Below are 14,264 nucleotides of genomic sequence, written 5' to 3'. Positions count from 1 at the left end.
AACAGGATAATGACCCAAAACATGGGTCAGCATACTGTAGAACTGCATTTCATCAAAGGAAGAACAGAAAGTACTGAATGATATGGTATGGCTGTCTCAAAGCCCTGATTGTAATCCCATTGAAATAGTCTGGGATGAAGTGTACAGATATATCATGGAAGTTAATATATCCAGCAAAGGATATCTCTGAAGTATTATCAAGGATGTGTGGAATCATATAGATCCACGATACCTACAAAATCTGATTGACCACATGCTTCAACTTTGTGAGACATTCATTAAATCCAAAGGATGGTACTTTAATGAAAGTAAAATATAATGATTGCGATTGTATTATATATGTGGAAGTTAATATAATAATATTTTGTGAGAAATAATGTTCGATTTGTGTTGTAAATATGAAATAGCAGGGTGTATCGAAAATAATGAGCGGTAGTGTACCTCTGGCATAGAGAAACAAGGGAAACAGCTGAAAACAAGTGTCACCAGGTTAGTTTCAAAGAGTCCTCTATGGCATTGGTCCTGTACTTAGCTTGCATTTATCGTGAATCTCCTGCCCAACTCAAAGTCCAAAGTGAGTGGAAAAAAGCGTAAGTGGCTCCTGTATGTAAGAAAGGTTGAAGAACCGATCCACAAAATTACAGACTAATATCTTTAACATTGATTTGCTACAGACTTCCTGAATGTATTTTCAATTCAAATGTAATACATTTCTTGAATACTGAAATGCTTCTGTCCCTCAGTCAGCACAGTTTTAGAAAGCATCACTCATGTGTCATGTGAAACTTGGCTTTTCCTTTTCCCATATGATATCCTTTGAACTGTGGATGAAAGGCAGGGTGTAGATTCCATATTCCTAGATTTCTAAAAAAAACATTTGACACAGTGCCTCACTACAGACTGTTAACGGAGATACGAGCATATGGAATAGGTTCTCATGTGTGGCTCATAAGTAACAGAACACAGTATGTTGTTCTCGATGATGAGCGTGCCATCAGGAGTGACCCAGGGAAGTGTAATAGGAGCTATGTTATTTTCTGTATACAAAAATGATCTGGCAGATAGGGTGAGCAGCAATCTGTGGCTGTTAGCAGATGATGCTGTAGTGTATGGGATAGTATCATCACTGAGTGACTGTAGGAGGATACAGTATGACTTAGACTATATTTCTAGTTGGTGTGATGAAAAGCAGCTACCTCTAAAAGTAGAAATATATGAATTAATGTAAATGAGCAAGAAAAACAAACCTGTAATGTTTGATTATAGCATTAGTAGTGCATTGCTTGACAGTCATGTTGTTTAAATATCGAGGTGTAACATCGCAAAGTGATCTAAAATAGAATGAGCATGTAAGAATTGTAGTAGGAAAGGCAAATGCTTGACTCGAGTTTATAGAGAGAATTTTGGGAAAGTGTGGTTCATCTGTAAAGGCGACAGCGTATAGGACGCTAGTGCGACCTGTTCTTGAGTAACCTATTCTAGAGTGCCAGGGATGTGCACCAGGGAGAATTAAATGAATACATTGCAGCAATGCAGATGTGGGCTGCCAGATTTGTTACTAGTAGGTTCGATCAGCCTGCAAGTATTATGGAGATGTTTCGGGAACTCGAACTCAAATGGGAATCCCTGGAGGGAAGGTGACACGCTTTTCGAGGAACACTGTTGAGAATATTTAGAGGACTGGCATCTGAAGCTGACTGCAGATTGATCCTACTGCCACAGATGTACATTTCATGTAAGGACCACGAAGATAAGAGAAATTAGGACCCTTAAGGAGGCATGTGGACATTCATTTTTCCCTCGCTCTGCTTGTACATGTAGAAGGGTTATGGATATTTCAGCCCTCTCCCTGGGGAACCGTAGCCCCCATTGCCAGAATACCAGAAACCTAGTGTAGCACCCACAATGGCGAACATGACAAGGACACGTATGTGGCCAGGAAATGATGTGCAACGAGGCTTTTTGCTACTGTGTGTTTCTTAAATATGAGAAGGTTTTTGGAATACTGCTACCAGTCACAAAATGTGTTGACTACTGAAATTATTTAATTAGCAACATACTTTGAAGTTAGGCACCATCATTGAGCTGCAGTGGCAGTAGAAAAATATTTAGCGCAAGGGTGCGTAGATGTTAAAGTTTGTGTGTGTAGTCTTGGCAGCTGCTGTGGGCATCCTGCAGAGAAACAGAAGGATAGCTTAATAAGAGGCGATGCCTCTTTGTTTGTTGGTCTGCTGTTCACACGGAAAAATTTTAAATAACAACTCACTTTGTTCATCTGAAGTGGCTGTTCTTACGATGTGTTCAGCAACCTCCATTTCTATGAACATTTCTATGAATTTGTTAGCCATCATTGACAAATTCCTGAAGGTAACTCGAAACACAATATCGCAAAAGAAGTTGACTGTGGAGCAAAGCAACACGGCAGTCAGAACAGACTGTGTTTTGATCTACCTATCAGTATGTCTACCCGGCTGTTGGCACTCACTGGTATTGCTCGACAACATATATTACAGAATGGGAGACTGTGACAATTTGAGTTTAGAAATGACACTATAAAATTTTATTTTAAAGAATTTCAAAGATGTTGCTGGGACCTCGGTTTGTATATGATCTTAATGTGTATATGTTTTCTACTGAATTGAAGTTGGTCAAGAAATGTGGGTTCTTAAACTCCACTGTTTCATTTACGATCTCGTTTTTCAACTTTTAATGTGGATGACTCATCCATTTCCTCCGAGATGGCCATTTTCCAGCTCTTTTTGAAATTATGCTGTTGCAACACTGTGGCCTGTTTTGTCCATGTGTTTTGCTGTGGCTGACTTCTTAGGTTCATCAAGTCTGAAACAGTCAACAAGTTCTTTAAAATGGGTTTTAAAATTTCTGCCGATTTGATCATTGTAGTATTACAGTAGTTGCAATGACTGCATATAGCTCTGTAAGTTTGTAATTTGCTCAGTTCTTCTGTTGATTGTGAGATGTCATGAACCAGTTAAGTTGTTGTTGGCAGAAGTGATCCTGATACCTCTGCTTTCGAACAGGTTGGCTGTTTTGTATAAAATGGCTCTGAATTGCGGTATAGTTACACAGTTGGGTTTTTTTATGTTGGCTGATGGCCCTGTCAGTTTGTTTGCTTTTGTTTTCTGGTATGTGTTGTGATAGCCACCTAGTTCATATTCATCATAGCCACTATTTGATTGTGTGTGTTTGTGGGTCATTGTCGCCAGCATGAAGTGGGAATTTCTGTATTCTGTTTAAGAAAGCAGTGAATGCAGATTGTTTTGCATGTGTTGGTGTGTGTGTGTGGTGGGGGGATTTGCAGTGACAGTGACTGTTTGTGTTGGTTTCTGTGCACATTGATGTTCAGGGTCTGCTTTGTATTTGTTATTGTCATGTGAAAGAAGTTTATGTTGTTATCTTTCTGGTGTTCTCTCTGTGTGAAATGGCTGTTCTTATGAAAGCTGTTGAATCTACATAACAACATTTCTATTTGCTCTTCAATTTGATTATATATTATGAATGTGTCATCTACATATCTGCTGATTTTGTTACTGTTAAGTCAGGTATATGTACAGTACTTAAGTTGCAACATAAGCAGTAGTAGCATGCACTAATAAGTACCCCATGTGCATACCAAAGGAACCAGCTTTACTTCCCCACCAAAGGGGTGACTGAACAACCTAATGAGTAGCAGACAGTTCATCTACGGAGGGGAGCGGTTGTCCACCATTGCAGTTATGTCCTTAAGTGCACATTTTAATTTTAAACAAGTAGCCAATGAAATACAGTCAGTGAATTTTAAAAAAATACATTGAGTGATATATTTAAACAGCTGGAATCAGGGCAATTCTGATGAATGTAAACAAGACTTTTGAAACACTTGATTTATTCACAATATTTCAGATTTCGAGCTCTAACACCTCGACACAGGATTCGTTGACACCAAATATAAAATGAAAGATGAGATCTTATGATATCAAGATGCTGGAACTTGTTCAATATTATAACAAGAACAAATGAAATAGGCCAAATGACTTACAGTCTTTGGATAAAGTATATATGTGAATCTAAAAAAAAAGTTAAGTCGTGCACAAAAGGATGCCATCTACTGATACCTCAGAACCACTGAACGAAACACTGATATGTTTCAGTTTGAACATTAAAACATTAACATCCTAAATTCTTTACTCAACACTCATGCACGAGTAGCATTTTGCTGCCTAAACAACATTACCAGATTGGCGTCCACTGACAAGAGACCCCAAAACACCTCACATGCTCTCGGCTCAGCGAGTCACCTGAGCAAACTGCCCTAGTCAGAAGTCCACTGTGGTCAACCACATTTGGTTGCAAAAAGTCATTTATGCTTAACATTTAAATTATAGACTATTGAAAATTATTAATTACAAATATTGAAACATCCTTTCATTTCATGCTTAATTGTTATAAAACTCTCTTATTTTTTTATATCATTACATCACTGGAATACACACAGTAGACAAAACTCTTACTTTAAAAATGAATTAAAAACAGTTTGGACCGCAATAAAACAATTGTTTACAATGTTATTCAGTTTTGGTTGCAATGTGACCATCTTCAAAAGATTTATACCACGATGCTAGGTAGTGGCAGTGAATGGAGCTGGTGTTATTACTCCATGAATGTCAAAAACTCACTTTGTGGAGTCATAACACCTGTCCCATTCAGCACTGCACCACCGCCTACCGTCGTCATATAAATGGTCTGAAGATGGTCACATTCTGACTGAAACCGGTAACACTTTTAAATAAATGTTTTATTGTGGTTGAGACCGTTTTTTTTCCATTCTTGAAGTACTGTTAGCCAGTCTGATGTTTCTCCATGAGAATTGTTCTCAAAAATTTCTAGAAGTCTTAACTAAGTTTACTCCTACCATTTCCAAACTGTGTTATTCAAATATTATCTTTATCATACCAATTTCCAAATTTTTGTTCAATAAACATACAGTCAAGTCGTGTCAGGATTAGTGCAGAACCACAACTGTTTCTTGGTGGATGACTTGTCTCGGCACTTAAATTTCGAAATCAGTTTCCTCTTCTCTTCTCGGAAAATTCTCAGTAAAATTCACACACATTACACAGGGTCAGTGGACAGCAGTGCCACAACTATGATAGCTTTGCTATTTTGTTACACTTACAGAGTCACTTTCTAAAAACAGCTATTGAATTAAATTAAAACTTAGTTTCTGTAGGGAGTAATTCAACTCTTAGAAAATGGCTTTCCATGACTGCTACACGAATTACAGCTCTGTGGTACTGACAATGGGGAGACCGAGTCACTAATTAAATTGCCAAAGACTAAGGATTCCCGTGGATTATAATGGGATGTGTAGCAGAATATGTAAATGCTGTGGCACATATGTTAGCCCAGTAATTAGCCACATTTGTAATTTTTGCTTTGGGAATGGTCAGTTGTATGAACTGCACTATGAGAAAAGGATAATGTAGGGGAATTTTAGACCCATTCCTATGCTATCTGTGTTCTCTGAAGTTTTTAAAAAGGATGTGACAAACAGCACTCGATTTTCAGTGAGCTTTAAGAGCCCGGAGGGAACTCACAGGCTGTGAGTTTGTGAATGGGTGTAGAGGCTACTATGACCATCACTAGGAGGATCGGAAATGGGGGGCTGGGTAAACATCATTGAAAATTCCAATATTATCAGGGTTGACACAGATTATGGAAAACAGGGAATATCAGGGAATTTCAAACACATGAGGGAAATCTGAAAAAAAAACCACTGGAAATATTTGGTATTTGTCTCAGAAAATGGAATGGTTTGTTTACTGAGGTGTCGTGCATCATCGCGGCTGGGTGCAGCCGAGTGTGTGCGCCGCTTCCTTACTTCCTCATTCCCACTGCTTCTTTCCCTTCCTACCACTCCCGTCAGCTTGCAGTCAATGCTGCCACCACTTCTTGCCCCTAGCCTAGCAGCTGACAATGAGAGCCAGGGAGGCAAGAGTTGTAGTTTATTTGGGTCTGATTCTCAGAAACTGTAGATGCAGTAGCTGGAGACAGAGGTTATGTGTGACTGAGTTGTGTCTGAGTGGAGAGAGAGAGAGAGAGAGAGAGAGAGAGAGAGAGAGAGAGAGAGAGAGAGTGTGTGTGTGTGTGTGTGCGTGCACGTGCTCTCATTTTGTGACAAATACTTAGGATGAACATTTAGTTGTGAGAGTGTGATTGTTTTTTCTACATGTCTGTCTGAGCCTCAGCAATGATCTTTATGGTGAGTTACCGTACTACCTATCCTCATTATTATTGATTCTCAGAGTATTTGAGCAAGTTACCTGTTGCACGGATTGATCACCACGGTCTCATTTCTTCAACTAGCTGTCTGTTGCTCGTGAAGAGCTGGCCGTGCGCGGGATTTCCGAGGTGGGCCAAAAGTGCAGGCTGCTCCTGTAGGTATCTGTAATGGATCGGGCCTGCCGACCTAAAGCCATTTGGTTCCCACTGAGGTGCAGGCCCTGCCTGTCGGATCTAGTCTCACCGCCCTGCCCGCAGGCTGGGTCTGTTTGTGTGTGACGTAATGCAGCAGATTTTCACGGTTTATCCGTGGGCCCAGGACTGTGGTGTTCCCCGGCAGGCCAGAGGCTGTGGGCGATGGACTTCCGGAATTACAACTGTCTCGTCATAAGTATGTTGTACAGTGTGGCATTTTATAGACATTTTATTTGTTATAGTTCATTTTGATACTTAAAAGTACTGTATATGTTAGAAAGCGTGGAAAATAAGAAGAAAAAGATTATGCCAGTTGCTGGCGGTTTGTGCTTATACATTTCTCGAAAGAAAAATCCCTGAATACCTGTAAAATAATAGATATAGCACAGTGGGTAATAACCGACAATAACGAATATTGTAGAACCGATATTTCATTGGGGGTCCCCTGCAGTGTTGCTTTACACAATTCTTTCCCACCTTATACACTTCTTTCAAGAGGCCAGCTTTTTCCTGAGGTTATTTCTGAAATCAGTGAAGGTATTTTAAATCTGTCTTGCAACTCCAAGGAAATATGCATTTTTATCACAATATGTGTTTCGTTTTATTGAAGTAAAATAATATCAGTGGTCTGAATGAAACACACATACCATTTGGCTTGGTTTCTCCATCTAAAAACAGTTCATTACAAAAGAGTTTGATGTTAGTACTTAAGATTCTTGCTCACATCAGGAAACCCCATCTGATTGCTAGCTTTTTAAAATATTTCCTCATTTGCACTATTGTACCATAGCTGCAAAGACAGATTGTCAACTTATGTCTTAACTTACCTTTGAGATCTCAATATTTGCCATGGAAAAGTGCTAAAACTTGTCCGGAAATCAGGGAAATATCTTGGAAATTTGTGGCAACCCTGATTATTATCTGTTAGTATTTGGGGGCTCATGTATTGCACTTTTAGTTACAGTTATGGAGAATGTTCTAGAAGTGTTGAAATGTAGAAGCTTTTTTTTTCTTCCTTTTTTTCTATTGTGGTATTTTCTGAGAAATTGTTCATCTTCCTAAACACAAAGAGGCACAGGTAAACCTACATTTATACTGCATCTAGTTGATACAGGGTCTGTGTTAAACAAGAAACTATAATCAAGTGGGGAAGTTGGTTTATTTGAAAAACTATATGGTGTGTCCTCAGATGGAAAACCAGTCGTAAGCAAAGAAGGGAAAGCTGAAAGGTGGAGGAGTATGTATAAGGTCTCTACAAGAGAGATGAACTTGAAGGCAATATTACAGAAATAGAAAATGACGTAGACCAGATGAGATGGGAGATACTATACTATGAGAAGAATTTGACAGAGCACTGAAAGACCTAATTTGAAACAAGGTCCTGGGAGTAGATGAGATCCAACTACTGGTAGCCTTGGGGGAGCCAAATCCGAGAGCACTGAAAGACCTAATTCGAAACAAGGTCCTGGGAGTAGATGAGATCCAACTACTGGTAGCCTTGGGGGAGCCACACATGACAAAACTCTATCTGGAGTGCAGGATGTATGCACCAGGCGAAATAACCTCAGACTCCAATTAGAATGTAATAATTGCAGTTCCAAAGAATGTAGCTACTGACAGGAGCGAAAATTATCAAAATATCATTTAATAAGTAATAGTTGTAAAATACTAACAGGAATTATTTGCAGTAGAATGGGGAAACTGGTAGAAGCCAACGTCGGGGAGGATCAGTTTGGATTTCGGAGAAATGTAGGCACACACGAGGCCTATAACTTATCTTAGAAGATAGGTTAAGGAAAGTCAGACATACATTTATAGCATTTGTAGACTTAGACAGTGTTGACTGGAATACTCCCTTTGAAATTCTGAAGGTAGTGGTGATAAAATACAGGGAGCAAAGGGCTATTTACAACTTATACAGAAAACCAGAGAGCAATTATAAAAGTCTAGGGGCATCAAAGGGAAGGAGTAGTTGGGAAGGGAGTGAGACAATGTTGTAGCCTACCCCTGATGTTATTTAGTCCGTACGTTGAACAAGCAGTAAAGAAAACCATAGAAAAATTAGGAGTAGGAATTAAAGTCCAAGGAGAAGAAGTAAAGACCTTGAACTTTGTCAATGAGATTGCAATTCTGTCAGAAACAGGAAAGTACTTGGAAGAGGAGTTTAACGAAATGAGTGGAATATACAATGAACAGCAACAAAAGCAAAACAAGGATAGTGGAATATGATCAAATTAAATCAGGCAATTGTGAGGAAATTAAATGTAGTCAAATTAAATCAGGTGATGGTGAGAAAATTAGATTAGGAAGCAGGACACTGAAAGTAGTAGATAAGTTTTGCTATTTGGGCAGAAAAATGACTGAAGACTGTCATAGTAGAGGGGATATAAAATGTTGGCTGGTAATGGCAAGAAAAGCTTTTCTGAAGAAGATTATGAAAAGGAAAGTTGCTACTCACCACACAGTGGAGATGCTGAGCCACAAATAGGCACAAAAAAAAAAAGACTGTCACAAGAAAATAAAGCATATCTAATACATGGTGAGTAGCAACTTTGCTTTTCATAATATTGTTACATTCCATCCTGGATTTTCCATTGTTGCATTTTCTGAAAAAGAGAAATTTGTTAACATCGAATACAGATTTAAGTGTTAGGAAATCTTTTCTGAAAATATTTGTCTCAAGTGTAGCCATGTAGGGCAGTGAAAAATGAACTGTAAACAGTTTAGACAAGAATAGAAGTTTTTGAAATGTGGTGCTACACATGAATGCGTAAGATTAGATGCGTAACTAATGAGGAGGTACTGGACAGAGTTGGGGAGAAAAGAAGTTTGCGGCACAACTTGACTGAAAGGCACAATTTGACTGAAAGAAGGGATCAGTTGAGGGGACTCATTCTGAGACATCAAGGGATCACTAAAGTGTGGTGGGTAAAAATCGTAGAGGGAGACCAAGAGAGGAATACAGTAAGCAGGTTCAGAAAGATGTAGGCTGCAGTAGTTAGTATGAGATGAAGAGGCTTGCACAGGATAAAGTAGCATGGAGATGTCCATCAGACCAGTGTCGAGATTGATGACCCCGACAGCAACGTGTTGCTTCTGTAAACTTAAATTTGCCCAAAAATTTATGTATTCTTCTCCCAGAGAGGAAGCTAAAAATATTGTTTATAGTCAAGTTTTATGTTACAGTGCATTGAGTGTGTAAAATATGTTGCTTTATAATTGGTAGACAGTACTTGTACATTTCAAAATTTGTTTAATAGAGGACTTGCATAAATAAATAACTGTGCAGTGGTGAGTAATCAGCTGGCTTGTTATGAGAATGATAAGCCTTGCCTTAGATATGCCAGTGCCTTTATCAGAGCAACTAAAATATTCAGTCCTGTAAGTTCAGGATTTTTAGTGTAAAATGAGATGGAAGAAACCTATGCAATATAAGAAGAATATTTCAACAATTAAATGCTGCCAATCAGACTACTGGGTGTCGTACTTGTCATCGACACCTACATCAACATCTACACTCTGCATACCATTGTGAGGTGCATGACAGAGGGCATGTCCCATTGTATCAGTTATTAGGGTTTCTTCCTGTTCCATTCACATAAGTAGCATGGGAAGAATGGCTGTTTGAATGCCTCTGTGCATGCAGTAATTATTCTGATCTTATCCTCACAATCCCTGTGTGAGCAATACATAGCGGGTTGTAGTATATCCCTAGAGTTATCATTGAAAGCTGGTTCTTGAAGCATTCTTAATAGATTTTCTTGGGATAGTTTATGTATATCCTCAAGAGTCTGCCATTTCAGTTCCTTGTGTATCTCTGTGACACACTCCCGTGGATTAAACAAATCTGTGACCATTTGTGCTGCCCTTCTCTGTACACATTCATTATCCCTCATTAGTCCTTTCTGGTACGGAGCCCACACACTTGATCAATATTCTAGAACCAGTTGCACGAGTGATTTGCAAGCAATCTCCTTTGTAGACTGATTAACTTCCCCAGGATCCTGCCATCTGCTTTACCCGTGACTGAGCCTTTGTGATTATTCCATTTCATATCCGTTCAAAGTGTTGCACCAAGGTATTTGTATGAGCTGGCTGATTCCCAACAGTAACTTATTGATGTTATAGTCGTAGGATTCTACATTTTTTTCATTTTGTGAAGTGCAAAATTTTACACTTCTGAACCTTTAAAGCAAGTTTCCAATCTTTGCACCTCTTTGCAATCTCGTCAAGATCTCACTGAATATTTATGCAGCTTCTTTCAGACAGTACTCCAAGATAGGTAACTGCAGCATCTGCAAAAAGTCTGATGTTACTATTAATATTGCCTACTCACCAAGCGGCGGCAGGGGAACACACACACAAAAGGATTTGACTTTTGCAAGCTTTCAGAGCCAGTGGCATTACATTGTATTATCAATAATTGATTATTTCCATTGTTATATTAATATTGTCTAAAAGGCCATTAATGTACAGCACATATAGCAAGGGTCCCTACAAACTTCCCTGGGGCATACCCGAAGTTACTTTACATCTGACGATGACTCTCCATCCGAGATCATACGCTATGTTCTCCCTACCAAAAAGTCCTCAATCCAGTCTCGAGTTTCACTTTATACACCATATGATCATACTTTTGACAATAACAACAGTCATTCTTATCCACTGTACCCATTGAACACTGTGTATGAGAATTTGTAACTTCATATCTAAATGCCCTTACAATATTCTGTAATGTTGATTTTTTTTTAAAAAGAAAGGGAAAAAAAAGAACAACAAAACCATTTGTAAGATGGCTGTACGAATAAAACCAAGTTAAAGAAAAACAGGAGGAAATAAAGAAAAGAGGACAGATAATTGAGTGACCTTTTTTTCCGCTTTCAGATACCTGGCCAATGAGATGAAGTTGTACCACTTCCATCAGTCCAGACATTTGTCAAAGAAGTGCAGTTTGTAAGTATTCTGAAACATTTACTGTCGAGTATGCACTGCAGTAATGTGAATATTGACTGAATTCTGTCATGTTGAGAGCTTGGATGACGCAGTCTGTGTTTTGTGAGGGGGAAAAAGCTTTCATTAGCAAAGATCACAGAAGTTAGTCTGTATTGTTGACAGTCGGTTTCAACAGTTGGAGCTGTCGTTTTCTGGTCTTAAGAAATTTCTGTGACGAAACATGTGCCATTGTGAATTTGTAGTTTATGGATAAAAGCCAGCACATTATACATAGGTTTTTCAAAAACAAAACCATTTACAGTTAAAAAAGCAGCTTGTGCACACGAGCATGTTCACATACATAGCACTCGCAGAGGCTGGTTAAGTCTTAAAATGTACAATATACATTAAACTGTAGTTGCACCGTATACTTCGGCTGAGGTGTGGATCCACAATGTGTGGAACATTTCTGCAAACATAAACAGATGTGCATTTTGCTGTATATCATGTGCTTCAAGAATTAACAAGCCTCTGCGAGCACTACGTATGCAAACGTGCTCGTGTGCACGAGGTACTTTTTAACTGTAAATGGTTTTATTTTTGACAAAATTATGTATAATGGCCTGCATTTTAAGCAGTGCAATGACAGTGTGGCATAAGGTACAAGCTCACAGTGGAACATGTTTCAAAACAAACATTTTTTGAAGACCAGAGGATGACAGTTAGAACTGTCAAAACCAGTTGTCCACAATAAAGACTAATTTATGCAATATTGGGTATTGAAAGTTTTTCTCAAGGAATAAATAGTACTTCTGTTCCTTATAGCTATCACAGAGAAGCTGTATGGATGCAGTTTCATATCATGTCTGCTACAGTGAAAGACTGAAGTTGAAACAAGGCTGCTGGATAGACACAGGGTGTATATACCCCAGGCTGACTGGGAAATCTGGGGAGAACACAGGAATCTTTAAGATTTCTGATAATTTTTCATTGTTTTAGTTTCCAGTTAAATTTTTGCAATTTTGACGAGTAAGAACTGATATTCGTAACAAAAATTTTACTTTGGCCCACTACAGCCGGATAATATTGCAGAAAGAAAACATAAATGAGAGAATAACACCAAAATAAAATTTTAGTTGCAAAGAAAGTGCACCATTTACTACAAAACAAAGTGCACACACAAGTGTCTGCCAACAGCAAAATGTGTTGAAGGCTTTAGGATGAAAACTGTGTTATATTTTGTAACAACAAACTGCTTTCAATGAGTATGATGTCACAACAGTTTACTTTTATAACAGGTCATGGGAAAATATTGAGGATGGTGGTTTGAGAAGCGTTATTTACGAAGTAAATTTCCTATTATGCAAGATGACTTACGTCGCATGTGAGAATCTGTGATTAATTTCTTAAATCACACAGTGTTTGACTGTCACTCAAAACTTAACACTTTGAGGGACAGCCATGTAGAAAAATTTTGAATCTAGAAGACCAGCCATTTATGCCATTATTTAAATATTTCCAGCATATTAGACTGAGTAACACCTTACAGTGGTTAGCACACTGGTCTCCCATTCGGCAGGACGACAGTTCAGGCCTGCGTCTGGCCATTCTGATTTAGGTTTTCCATAAAAAAACTCTCCGAACAGGCCTCAGAAGGCTCAATGGTACCGAACGGCCGCCGTGCCATCCTCAGCCCACAGGCGTCACTGGATGCGGATATGGAGGGGCACGTGGTCAGCACACCGCTCTCCCGGCCGTATATCAGTTTACGAGACGGAAGCCACTACTTGTCAATCAAGTAGCTCCTCAGTTTGCCTCACAAGGGCTGAGTGCACCTCGCTTGCCCACAGGGCTTGGCAGACCAGATGGTCACCCATCCGAGTACTAGCCAAGCCCGAAAGTTCTTAACTTCGGTGACCTGACAGGAACCGGTGTTATGTCTGCAGCAAGGCCAATGGCTAGGTTTCCCATGATTTCCCTAAATCGCTTCAGGCAGATGCTGGGATGGTTCCTTATAAAAGGGCATGGCCGACTTCCCCATCCTTAGCCTATCCGATGGGACTGATGATCTCGCTGTTTGGTCCCTTCCCCCTAATCAACCAACCAACCAACCAGCCAACCAACCAACCAAATAGCGTATTTGTGTTTGATATATCTTGAAAGGTAACACACTAAAAAAGGACAAGCTTAGTTTTACATATCTGTTTTATTTCTGTCATAGATTACAAATTATGCAATAACGGTGGCAAAAAGTAAAATTATCCTTCAAAAGCAGTTCAAGGTGAAATCTTGAGCAATTTTCCATGTAATTGGCTTTTCTATGGAAAAGTTGGAGTCCTTGTCAAAGGATCCATCGTATCCTAAAAAAAAAGGGCAAAAAGCTTTCGATGACTGGTATATTGTAGGTGATAGCTTATCTTTTCATGTAGCTATACTGAATGTATATTAATTTAAACCATTAACTTTTCCTATTTGCATATTCACTCTACTTAACAGTGATGTTGCTATTGGCCGACTACAACACGAGTCCTGTGCTCTGAATATCTGCTGTCATTGGTTGGGGAGTACTGTAACTTGAGCTATGATTGGTGGTAATGGCTCATCGCAATCTCGTTTTCGGTGCTTCGAAAGATACCATGCTTTAATTGGTGGAATTCGTATTTATACTTTTGTAATTTGAAAATATGCGCTGTACATGATGCTGCGCATCAAATATTTTTCCAAAACAAGTTATATTTTGCTGAAGTACCGGGAAGTTCTACGCTTGTATATAATACCTTTACAATTCAAAGAATTTGTCAGTTCGGCAGCGCCATGGAAAAGTATACTGTCACTTAACACAGGGAAAGTTTATTTTT

The 14,264-nt window shown here is 39.0% G+C and overlaps 1 long non-coding RNA gene across 13 annotated transcripts in view; it reads left to right on the top strand.

Moving 5' to 3' along the window:
• Positions 1-14,264, top strand: part of LOC126212898 (uncharacterized) — a 1,289,673-nt gene that overhangs the window by 753,208 nt on the left and 522,201 nt on the right. Inside the window, exon 1 of one of the 13 annotated variants that reach the window (XR_007540978.1) lies at positions 11,137-11,427. The exons of 8 other annotated variants lie outside the window; for them this stretch is intronic. This is a non-coding gene — a long non-coding RNA (uncharacterized LOC126212898). Of the gene's footprint in view, positions 1-11,136; positions 11,428-14,264 lie in introns of those variants that run through there. 4 more of the 13 variants (XR_007540972.1, XR_007540971.1, XR_007540970.1 and 1 more) reach the window with 4 other exon arrangements.

Source organism: Schistocerca nitens, chromosome 11, assembly GCF_023898315.1.
Source record: "Schistocerca nitens isolate TAMUIC-IGC-003100 chromosome 11, iqSchNite1.1, whole genome shotgun sequence".
Lineage (NCBI taxonomy): Eukaryota > Metazoa > Arthropoda > Insecta > Orthoptera > Acrididae > Schistocerca > Schistocerca nitens.
The sequence above is the reverse complement of the archived record's forward strand: the minus strand, read 5'-3'. Positions and strand labels throughout refer to the sequence as shown.